We start from the raw sequence: 10404 nt of genomic DNA on the forward strand, positions 1-10404 counted from the left end.
CCTTAGTCTCTATGATTTACTTAGCTCTTACTCTACTCCTGTGTTTGTACAGCTTTGGTGTCAACAGAATAAATCAGGCATGACCCAAAGACAAAACCGTAGCCTAGGACCTTCCTTTCCCAGCCAGCAAAAAAGACCGATGGTGTTGGCCCATAGAGGAAAGTTGAATCTGAAATTCAGAATCATTTTTACTCAGCATGTCAGGAGGCAGGTGATCTGAATCCCCTAAGTACATATCTTCTCCATCATAATTGGTAGATCATAGATGTAAGTGACTTTAGTGTTGGACACCTGAATTGTCAAGATTTATTAAGATCAATCTTGGTTAATCCTACACTGCCTGGATTCATAGTACTAGCTATCTCATACAATACCCAAAGCATGTGACGGACTATAAAAGCCTTTTTTGTTCTTACCCCAAGTCGAGTAAAATCTCTCTAAAGTGTTCTAATGCAGGTCATAGCCTTGATACCTCTATTAATTGTTTCGGGTATTACATAATCGTATCTGTTATGTAAGCAGAACTATCTCTGCTTTCCTTGATTACATATGTATTTCACATTTATGGTATTTTGTGTTTAAAATAGTATGAAGCAACAGGCTTTTTTTTTTTTTTTTTTTTAAACCTAGCTTTGTAATTTAACTACCACTGGTGAATAATGTGACTTTGTCCTATAAGGTAGTAATCTGGCATTTACGTAGATTTTTTTTTCTTCTTCAGGATTTTATTGTCCAAATGAGTGCTTCTTAAACTTCAGTGTTCATTACAAGCACCTGGAGTGCGGGGTGGGGTTGTTTCTGAGCCCTAATTCCAGAGTCCCTGATTCAGTAAATCAAAGGTGGGGGCTGAATATTTGCATTTCTAATAGGCTGTCAGGTGATGCTGATGCCAGGGGCCACACTTTGAGAACTGATGCTCTATAAACTTTTCAGAACAGCTCCATTGGGTAGTAGACAGTATGCATATTATTTCTCCATTTTATGACAAGCTTGGTGTTTTACATCTATTTAGTGGGAGAGCTAAAACTAAAGCAAGTCATGGCTTCTTACGACTATTTCATAAGTTTAACGGGAGGGAAAGCTCTTTCAAACTTCCTTTGACAAATAGTTGCCTACTACCTGTTATGTGCCAGATATTATATAATTAATATCAAAGCAAAATGTTCCTGTTCTCTTGAAATCACTAGTTCTCTTGCATGTGGTGGGGGGAAGAGTTAAATTTTGTTTTGTGAAAAACATGGAAGAAAATAATGCACTAAAAGGAAAGTGAAAAGTGTGGGATGTGATTGAAGATTAAGGCACGGAAGGGTCATAGTGTGGAATTCTTCGATATTAAATGCAATGAGAATCTGCCAAAGGATGCTTGAGTATGGCAGAGATATGATTGACATTCTGAAAAGATCACTTGATGCTTTGTGATAAGTGGATTGATAGGAGAACAAGAGCAGAAGCCAAGTGACCATTTTAGAGGCTGGGTAATCACTGAAGCAAGATAATAAAGGTTAGAACAGAGATGCCATATTGGCAAGGGGTGGAAATGGATAATCAGACTTCTTGATTTGAGCTGACAGGATTTCTGAGGTCCATGTTGAAAGAAAGGAAGGAGGCATCAAGTACTATGCCAACTTTTTAAACTTTGACAACTAACTAATTAAAATGGGGCTATGGAGAAGCAGTTTGGAAGCAAATAGAAAATAGTTTAGAGCACGTTAGATTTGAGAAGCTTATTCGACAGTGGAAATTGGGACAACTCAATAACTGGAATCAAAAGCCTTTAGATAGTGTTAAAGACAGGTGATAGGGTAAGATCACTTAGGGAAAGTAAACAGAAAACAAACCTATGTTTGAGCCTTTATACTCTAAGACATGTGGAGGGGAAAATGTAGCTAGTCTCCTATGCTAACAAAGTAGGAGACTATCTAGAGTGTGGTGTCTTAGTAGCCAAGACAGTAAAGTGTATGAAAATAGAATAAAATGAGCATGGTATTTAGATTAGGCAGTACATAGACCAAAGTAGACAAACGCCTTTTTGGTGGACTGCTTGGGGTCATAAATCAGATTAGGGCAGCATAGGGCAATTGATAGCACAGTTCTGCTATCAGCTTGCCTGGTTTTGGAATCTGGTCCTGCCACTATTTTTGAGGCTTTCTGCAAGTTCTGTAACATTTGTGTTTCAGTCGCCTTATCTCCAGTGCATCATCTAATAGAGTTGGGTGCATTAAATAATTTGCATTAAAAAAAAAACTTAGAACAGTAATCTCAGCATATCATAAATGCTCAGTAAATGTTTATTAGACTGAGTTAAAGAGTGGACATAGATATGAAGAGGTTACAGCAAGTGTAGACGACCCTTGAAATGTTTTGCTGGAAGCCCAGAGGTGAGTCAGCTTGAAGCAGATGTGCGATTAAGGAAAGGATTTTTGGTACTTTGTTTTTGGTTTGTTATTAAAGATGGAATCTATAGAATATATTTGTAAACTGATGGTAATGACCCAATAAGATAACTTCAGGACAAAAGTATTTGAGAATCCAAGAAAAGATGAACTCTTGCATAGATGACCCAGTTAGTGGTTGATAGGAACTGGGTTACTTCATTTATGAACAGATGGGAAGAGAGAATACAGGTGTCAATGCAAGCAGATATGAGAATTTGGTGGTGGAGAGAATAAAAGGAGTTCCCATCTGGTTAAATATATTTTCGTAGTGAAGTATCAGATGGAAGTTTTTTGTGTAAAATTTGAGAAGATAAAAGGAAGTATATTTAAGAGTTGAAGCATGCTCATAGGTTCCCAATAAAATATTTAAGGTTTTGAAGTTTTTCAGTAAAAATTCCTTTTTTCTCATCAGACAAAACCCATTTCAGACATCCCTAAGATGTGTCCAATTTGAATTGCATGTGCTGGGGGTATTGTGTAGTTGACTTAGAACATACTAATGGTGGCTTTTCTCAAGTGATTATTTTCTACCCTAAGAAATATCAGACTTGAGAGACTTTTATTGAGAAAAGATACAGGAAAACATATAGCAGGCAGATAATAACAAAGAGAAAGCTGTTGTATTTAAATATCAGACAAAATGGTCTTTAGGCAAAAACAGAGATAAAGTTACTAGAGAATGGTAAATTTTAATTGACCAGGAAGATATGATTCTAACCTTGTATGTTCCTAAATAATATAGCCTGAGAATATTCATAAAGCAAAAATTAAAAGACCCACAGAGAGAAACTGACATATTTACCAGCTATTTTAAAACTAGAGCAAAGCCAATTCAAGATACACTCATGATAATTTTTATCATTTTTTTAATCCCTTATTCTTAAATGCCTAAAAGGATGAGAGGTGGAGTTTTTTAGAAGCAATAGCTTCTAAATTGTGTAATGGCTTTGACCTGGTTCTTTCTACTCAGGGCTCTATTTCCTCATGAATTATGGGTAACCATTCAGCCTGGCCTTCCCATGAGGCTTTGTGAAAGTTGGAGGGCTCACACCCTTTTTGAGAATCCTTTTTTTTTTTTACAGTACCTTAAAGGCGAATCTCCCCTAACTCAGGAGTGCTAAGAAACATGAATAGAGTGGAGTAGGAAAACCACATGACAATTTTTATTATCCTCAAGTCACTTTCTTTTGTGTTTTTACAGTGCAATAAAAGCAGTAATTTCCTAGGGCATGGTAGGGAAGCCAACGAAATGATGTAAAATAAGTAACTTTCTATGCAATAGCCTTTCTATATAGATTCAGAATAAAATATGAGGAAGGATGGTTATCCTGAATAACTAGGATTGTGGCCGATTTCTTTTTTTACTACTTTATTTCTATCTTTTTAAAAAAGTAAATGTATTATGTAATAAAAGTGAATGATGAAAGTGTATTGCATTCCTTGTAGAATTCCTGCTTGGCCAACTTTGAATTCTACTGGAAAAATTTTGTTTATATTTAAGCTTTCAAATGTGATTGCATAAATGAAACTGATATATACTTACCCTCTAAACTTAAGTTTATAATACACATAAGTTCTTATTCGCTTCTATTCTCTACCATTGTGAAAATATATATAAGAAGAACCAGCCAATTGGTTAAGTTTCTCAAGGCACTAGAGAAAGAAAATTCAAAAACTGGTGTTAAAATTTTCAGTGAATGAGGAGTTTGCTTCCTAGGGCTGCTGTGGCAAAATCCCACCAAATTTAAAACAAACCAGCAAGTATTTTGTTAACAAGCCACCAAGTTTAGTACTTGCTCTTTCACATTTCTGGAAGCTAGAAGTCCAAAATCCACATGTGCAATCAGGGCCATGATGATTTTTATCATGGCTCTAGGAAAGAATCCTTCCTTGCATCTTAAACTTTTGTGGGGCCAGGCATTCCTTGGCTTGTAGTTGCTCACCACTTCAATCTATTCATGTGGCTCTTTGTGTGTCTCCAAACCTCCCTGTCTTTATAAGGACATAAGTTATTGGGTTTAGGGCCTGCCCTAATCCAGTATGATCTCATTTTAACTTCATTACATCTACTAAGACCCTGTTTTCAAATAAAGTTACCGTCACAGGTACCACGGTTAGGACTTAACCATACCTTTTTGGAGACATAATCCAATCCATAACCTTGAAATCATTAAACCTAGCTGAAAAAGCAGTTTCTGTGGAAATAAGCTTAGATATATAAGTCCTTAAAATTACCAGCATAAGTTTGAGCAAATATAGCTGGAATGCAACAACTTCCTTAACCCTACCACTACAAAATAGATTCATGGATTTTATCAAAACTATATTTCAGAATGAGTTTTGAGCAAGTTCCAGTAGTTCCAGTATAGAAAGGGTATAAGCATTGATACAGCTCTCACTAAAGGACTTCATTGTGAGGATGAGGTATAGAAATGTGTATGTGCAAGCAATAAAAAATAACACCCCCTCCACCCCCGTGCTTTTTCTGGGATCCATGGGGTATGAGGCATGGGAAATGAGCAACATCAACTCAAGCCTTGTAGAGAAAGAGAAATTCTTAGAAAAAGCATGGCTAAGTTAATGCAGGATGTGGAAGTAAAACTTTAGTGAAGTTTAGCACATTGGCACTGTTTGTGTTATGACTGGCATTTCTAAGGGCACAGACAGAAGTAGAGGGGAAGTACGGTTTAGGACTGAAAAGTGAGGCTGAAGAGGCCTACAGTTCTCTTTGGCTTTCTGGTGTAAAGTCTCTGGACTAACTGCAGCCAGACACATTCATCTTTTTCACTTATTACCAGAACCAGTTTTAATTTTTTTCTAACTTCATTTTATTGAAATGGTTGAATGGTTGTCTAAGTTGCTGAGATAATTGAAGGAATCCAGGCTAATAGATAATCCAGGGAGGAAATGGCAGGAAAAGCAAATTTTTTGAGATGATAGAGCCATACAGAAAGTGTCATTGGGTAAACATGCAATCTTCATTTGCATGTTAAAAATCGAAAAGGTAACTGGTTTTCCCATAGGCATAACTCAGAATAAATGTTTACCATTCTTCGATTCCTGTAGAGAACAATCTGAACTACTCACCTTCAGGGTCTTTCATGTTTTTTCATTTTTTATTTATGTACTCTATATATTAAGTAAAAATAGATTGTTTGATGGTCCCAGAACTCACATTGCATTTTTCCACATAAGCAATTTTTCTTATGCCTTTTCTTCTGTTTGGAATGTGCATCTACTATAATGCTCAATTATCAGCTATCAAAATGTGTTAATCATCAAAGGCAGAGATCAGCTCTTACTCTTCCACTGAACCTTTCTTATTCCTCTCTGCATTTGTCCACTCAGGAATCACAGATTTCAGAATAATTCCAATAATTAAGTCTTTAATATTTGCCAGGCACTGTTCTAAAAACTTTATAATGTGTCAATATTCACACCAAGTTTATGAAGTGTAGTCACTTAGAAATTTACATAACAGGTAATTCTTTTCAAACCACTGCTGGCCTGAGATGACACAAATTGTGAGGGAAAAGGAGAAACATATAAATGAAATAACATGGTGGTGAGTTCTCTTGGTTTTCTTTTTGCCTCATGTATCCCAGACTTGTATCCCAGCTGAAGAAGCTGGCAGTTCGGAAATGTCAATTACTGCAGACAGAAAAAATAAAATAAAACAACAAGAAAAGCCTGCTTTCTCTAACCAAAGAACAGAGAAAAGGACTGCCTAGTAAGACAGGAAACTTTTACCTCTCTACTTCAGCCAAACACCACAGGAAAAACTGGTTCCGCCCATATGTGCAAAGATTCTATGGGGGCCCTAGATTTCCACTCTTGCCAGGCTGTAAAAGGATGCTTCCACCCCATCTCCTCTTCACAGGAGAGGTGTCAGAAAAGGATGAATAAGGAGCTGGGACTTTCATCTCCACCAGTGGTTATAAGACAGCACCCCACTCCATTCTGTCAATATAGACTATTTTTGGGAGCTGGGACTCCTACCCCAACCCAGCAGTAATGAGGCACCTCCACCCTTCAGTCTCCCTACTGGATGATGTCAGGGAGGCTTACTGGAGGGTTAGGACTTTCACTACTGCCCAGTGATAACAAGGCCACAACACACCCCTGTAGGGTCAGTGGAGACCACCCGGGGAACAGTGATACAGTTTTACTTGTCCTAGCCAGGGTGGTTACCAGTAGATGCCTAATGGGGAGCTGAAACTTCCACTCTTTTTCAGCAATAATAAGGAGGCCTTCCTCAGATGTCAAAGCTGAGTGAGGAACCTAGACTTTACCCACATCTGGCAGAAACAAGGTAGTGTCTCTGCTCTCTCAGCCATGACAGTGTCAGAGGGAGCCAGCTAGAACTGAAGGTTTAAATAAGATCTAGTCTCACAATATGCCCCAAATGCCAAAAATGTCCACATTTCAGTAGAAAATCACAATATCAAAACCAGGAAAATCTCAACTTAAATAAAAATAGATATTTTGCTGTGAACCTAAAACTGCTCTAAAAAATAAAGTCTATTAAAAATATCAATAGATGCCAACAGATAACAGAGACATTAGAATGACATGACAAAGATTTTAAAGGAGCCGTCATTAATATACTTTAATCAGCAATTGCAAACATGTCTGAAACAAAAAAGTAGAAAGTGTTAGCAAGAAATAGAAGACAAAAAGAAAAACTAAATGGAAATTTTAAAATTGAAAAATAACTTAAAAAAAAATCAGTGGATGAGCTCAACAGTAGTATGGAATGTACAGAGGAACAATTCAGTGAATTTGAAGACAGACAACAGAAATAATTCAATTTGAAAGCAGAGAGAAAAATAGACTGTAAAGAAAAAGTCTCAGAGACATATGAAATAATAAAGAATCTAAAATTCATGTTGTAGGAGTCACACAAGGAAGGGAAAATGAGGGCAGGACTAAGTAGTTGAAGAAATGGTTGAAAATGTCCCAAATATGGCAAAAGATATATACCTACAGATTCAAGAAGCTCAATAAAAACCAAACAGTAAAACCCAAAGAAATCCAAACCAAGACACATTATAATCAAACCTCTTAAAACTAAATATAAAGAAAAAAATCTTAAAAGCAGTGAGAGGAATGACACCTTTTCAGTCTGACAGATTTCTCATCAGAAGTCATGGAGGAAATAGCACATTTATAGGAAGTGAAAGGAAACAAACTGTTAAATCCATAATTCTTTGCTTAGTGAAAATATCCTCCAGGAATGTCTATTCAAATATAGAAATCCTAAATACGTGTGTACCACACAACAGAGCTGTAGAATATATAAAACAAAATTTGATAGAAATGGGTGTGATGTCACTGAGAATGATGGAGAAGGGAGCTCCACAGTTCCATCCCTCTACTGAAGCAACGATTAAGCTGCCAAATGGTCAGAATCAGCTTTTTCGAAACTCTGGAATCTAACTTAAAAAATTACAAAACTAGGGGAGTGCTTAATAAAAAAAAAAAAAAAAACTGCTGCTAATTTTCAATAAGAAAAAATTATGGCATTGTCGCTTACTTACCTACTATCCCCCCAGTTCAGAGGTGGCTGTGGGTACGGTGGCCTGAATTTCTGGTACGGTTCGTATTGTAGTTGAGCAATACAGACTTTGTCCTCAAAGAATTGTTCTGGTTTTGACCTGTAGCTCTCTGAGTAATCAGCACAGAGGCCTGCCTTTGTTTCTCCTCTCCCCTCTCAGAACTCTAAGGGTTGGCTGGAGTGACCACTTGAGAGGCTTTTGTCAAAAGCATTTAAAGGCATGAACTACCCACAGTCACCTGTGACAAGAAATAATAGAGCCAGTAGACAGACTGAAAAGCCAAGGAAGAAAGAAACTTGGGAAGAGATATATTTCTCTATTGACTACAAAGCTACAGTAATTAAAGCAGTATGTTACTAGAATAATAATAGAGATTAGTTAATGGGATAGAATTAGAGTCCACAAATGAACTCATACATCTATGGGCAATTGATTTTTGACTGAACGCTAAGGCCATTCAATTGAGGAAAGAATAGTCTCTTAGAAAAATGGTATTGGCTAAATCAATGCAGGAGAATGAAGCTGGATTTTTACCTGACACCATTGACAAAAATTAACTCAAAATGGATCAAAGGCCTAAACATAAGAGGTAAAACCATAAAACTTCCCAGAAGAAAACATAAGGGTAAATTTTCATGACTTTAGATTTGGTAATCATTTCTTAGATATGACCCCAAAAGCTCAAGCAACAAAAGAAAAACGTAAATTGGATATCATCAAAATTGAAGTTTGTGCATCAAAAGATACTATAATAAAAGTGAAAAAACAACATACAGAATGAGGTAAATGTTTATAGATCATATATCTGATAAGGGTTTAGTATCCAGAATTCATGATTCAACAACAAAAAGATAACCCAATAAAAATGGGCCTGTAACTTAAGAGTCCTTTTTCTCCAAAGAAGATATATAAACGTTCAAAAAGCACATGGCAAGATGCTCCACGTCACTACTCTTTAGGAAAATGCAAATCAAAAGCAAAAGGAGACCACTTCACATCCACTAGGATGATAACCTAAACAATGGAAAATAACAAATGTTGACAAGAACGTGGACGCTTTTGAATTGCTGGAGGGACTTTAAAATAGTGCTGCTACTCTGGAAAACAGTTTGGTGGTTTTTCATAGAAAAACATAGAATTGCCATGTGATCCAGACATTCTATTTCTAGAGATATACCTAAAGAACTGAAAACAGGTGTTTAAACAAAAATTTGTACAAGAATGTTCATAGCATAAGTTTTCATAATAACCAAAAGCCAATCTATTAACTGATGAATGTATAAACAAAATGTGGTATATCCATCATACAATGGAATAGTATTTAGTCATAAAAATAAATGAATTACTGGTGTTAAAATATCAATGAACATTAAAAGGATATTAAGTGAAACAATTCAGACACAAAGGTCACATATTGTATGATTTATTTTATGTGAAATATTCGGAATTGGTAAATCTATTTAGACAGCAGATTAGTGTTTGCCAGGTGTTGGAAGAATGGCATGTGACCGCTTAATAAGTATGGAATTTCCTTTTAGGGAAATGAAAATGTTTTGGAGTCTATGGCCATACCACCCTGAACAAGCTTGATCGCATCTGATCTTGGAAGCTAAGCAGGGTTGGTCCTGGTTAGTACTTGGATGGGAGACCACCTAGGAAGACCAGGTGTTGCAGTCATAAAAATAAAAAAATAAGGGATCGTAAACTGACAAGGTCTTTGCAATCTGTGAGGTCAACCAAGGGTTGCCTCACTTAAAAAAAAAAAAAAAGAAAATGTTCTGGAACCAGATACAGATGACACTTGCACAATATTGTGAATGTACTAAATGCTATGAAATGATACATGTAAAAATGGTTAATTTTGTTATGTAAATTGTACTTAAATAAAAAACTATTCTGTCAAAAGAAACTTATTTTAACTATATGTTTAAAAATCCAATCTTACAATCTCCTTTATTTGTTGTGTTTGTTATGTTTAGGCCAGTTATATTTAATGTAATTATAGATATAGTTAAAGTTCATAATTTTATAATTGTTTTTCTTTTACCCTTTTCCCCTCGTTTTTCTGTTCCCCTTTCCTGTCTTCTTTTGGATTCATTATATATTTTGTAATATTCTATTTTATCTATCGCTTTTTAAAAAATTATCTATTATTTTTTAGTGGTTGTTCTAAAGATTATAATATACATATCTAAGTGCTCCTAGTCTACTTAGAGTTGGCATTTTACCACTTTAAAATGTAAGCCTCACGACCATAAAGTCTTCCTTTCTCCATTTTATGCTGGAGTTGTTAAATCTATATACATTGACAACCCTCAAAGAGATGGATTATCTTTTTATATTTCACCAGATATGTGCCATTTTTATTGGTCTTCTTTAATTCCTGACATTCCAAGTTTTCCATTTCTTTT

General features: G+C 35.9%; 1 pseudogene; it reads left to right on the forward strand.

Annotated features, from left to right (window-relative positions):
* The first annotated feature begins 9551 nt into the window (after nucleotides 1-9551).
* On the forward strand, nucleotides 9552-9670 carry LOC118611642 (annotated as a pseudogene).
* Nucleotides 9671-10404: the final 734 nt, after the last annotated feature.

This window comes from Rousettus aegyptiacus, unplaced genomic scaffold (assembly GCF_014176215.1).
Source record: "Rousettus aegyptiacus isolate mRouAeg1 unplaced genomic scaffold, mRouAeg1.p scaffold_m13_p_14, whole genome shotgun sequence".
Lineage (NCBI taxonomy): Eukaryota > Metazoa > Chordata > Mammalia > Chiroptera > Pteropodidae > Rousettus > Rousettus aegyptiacus.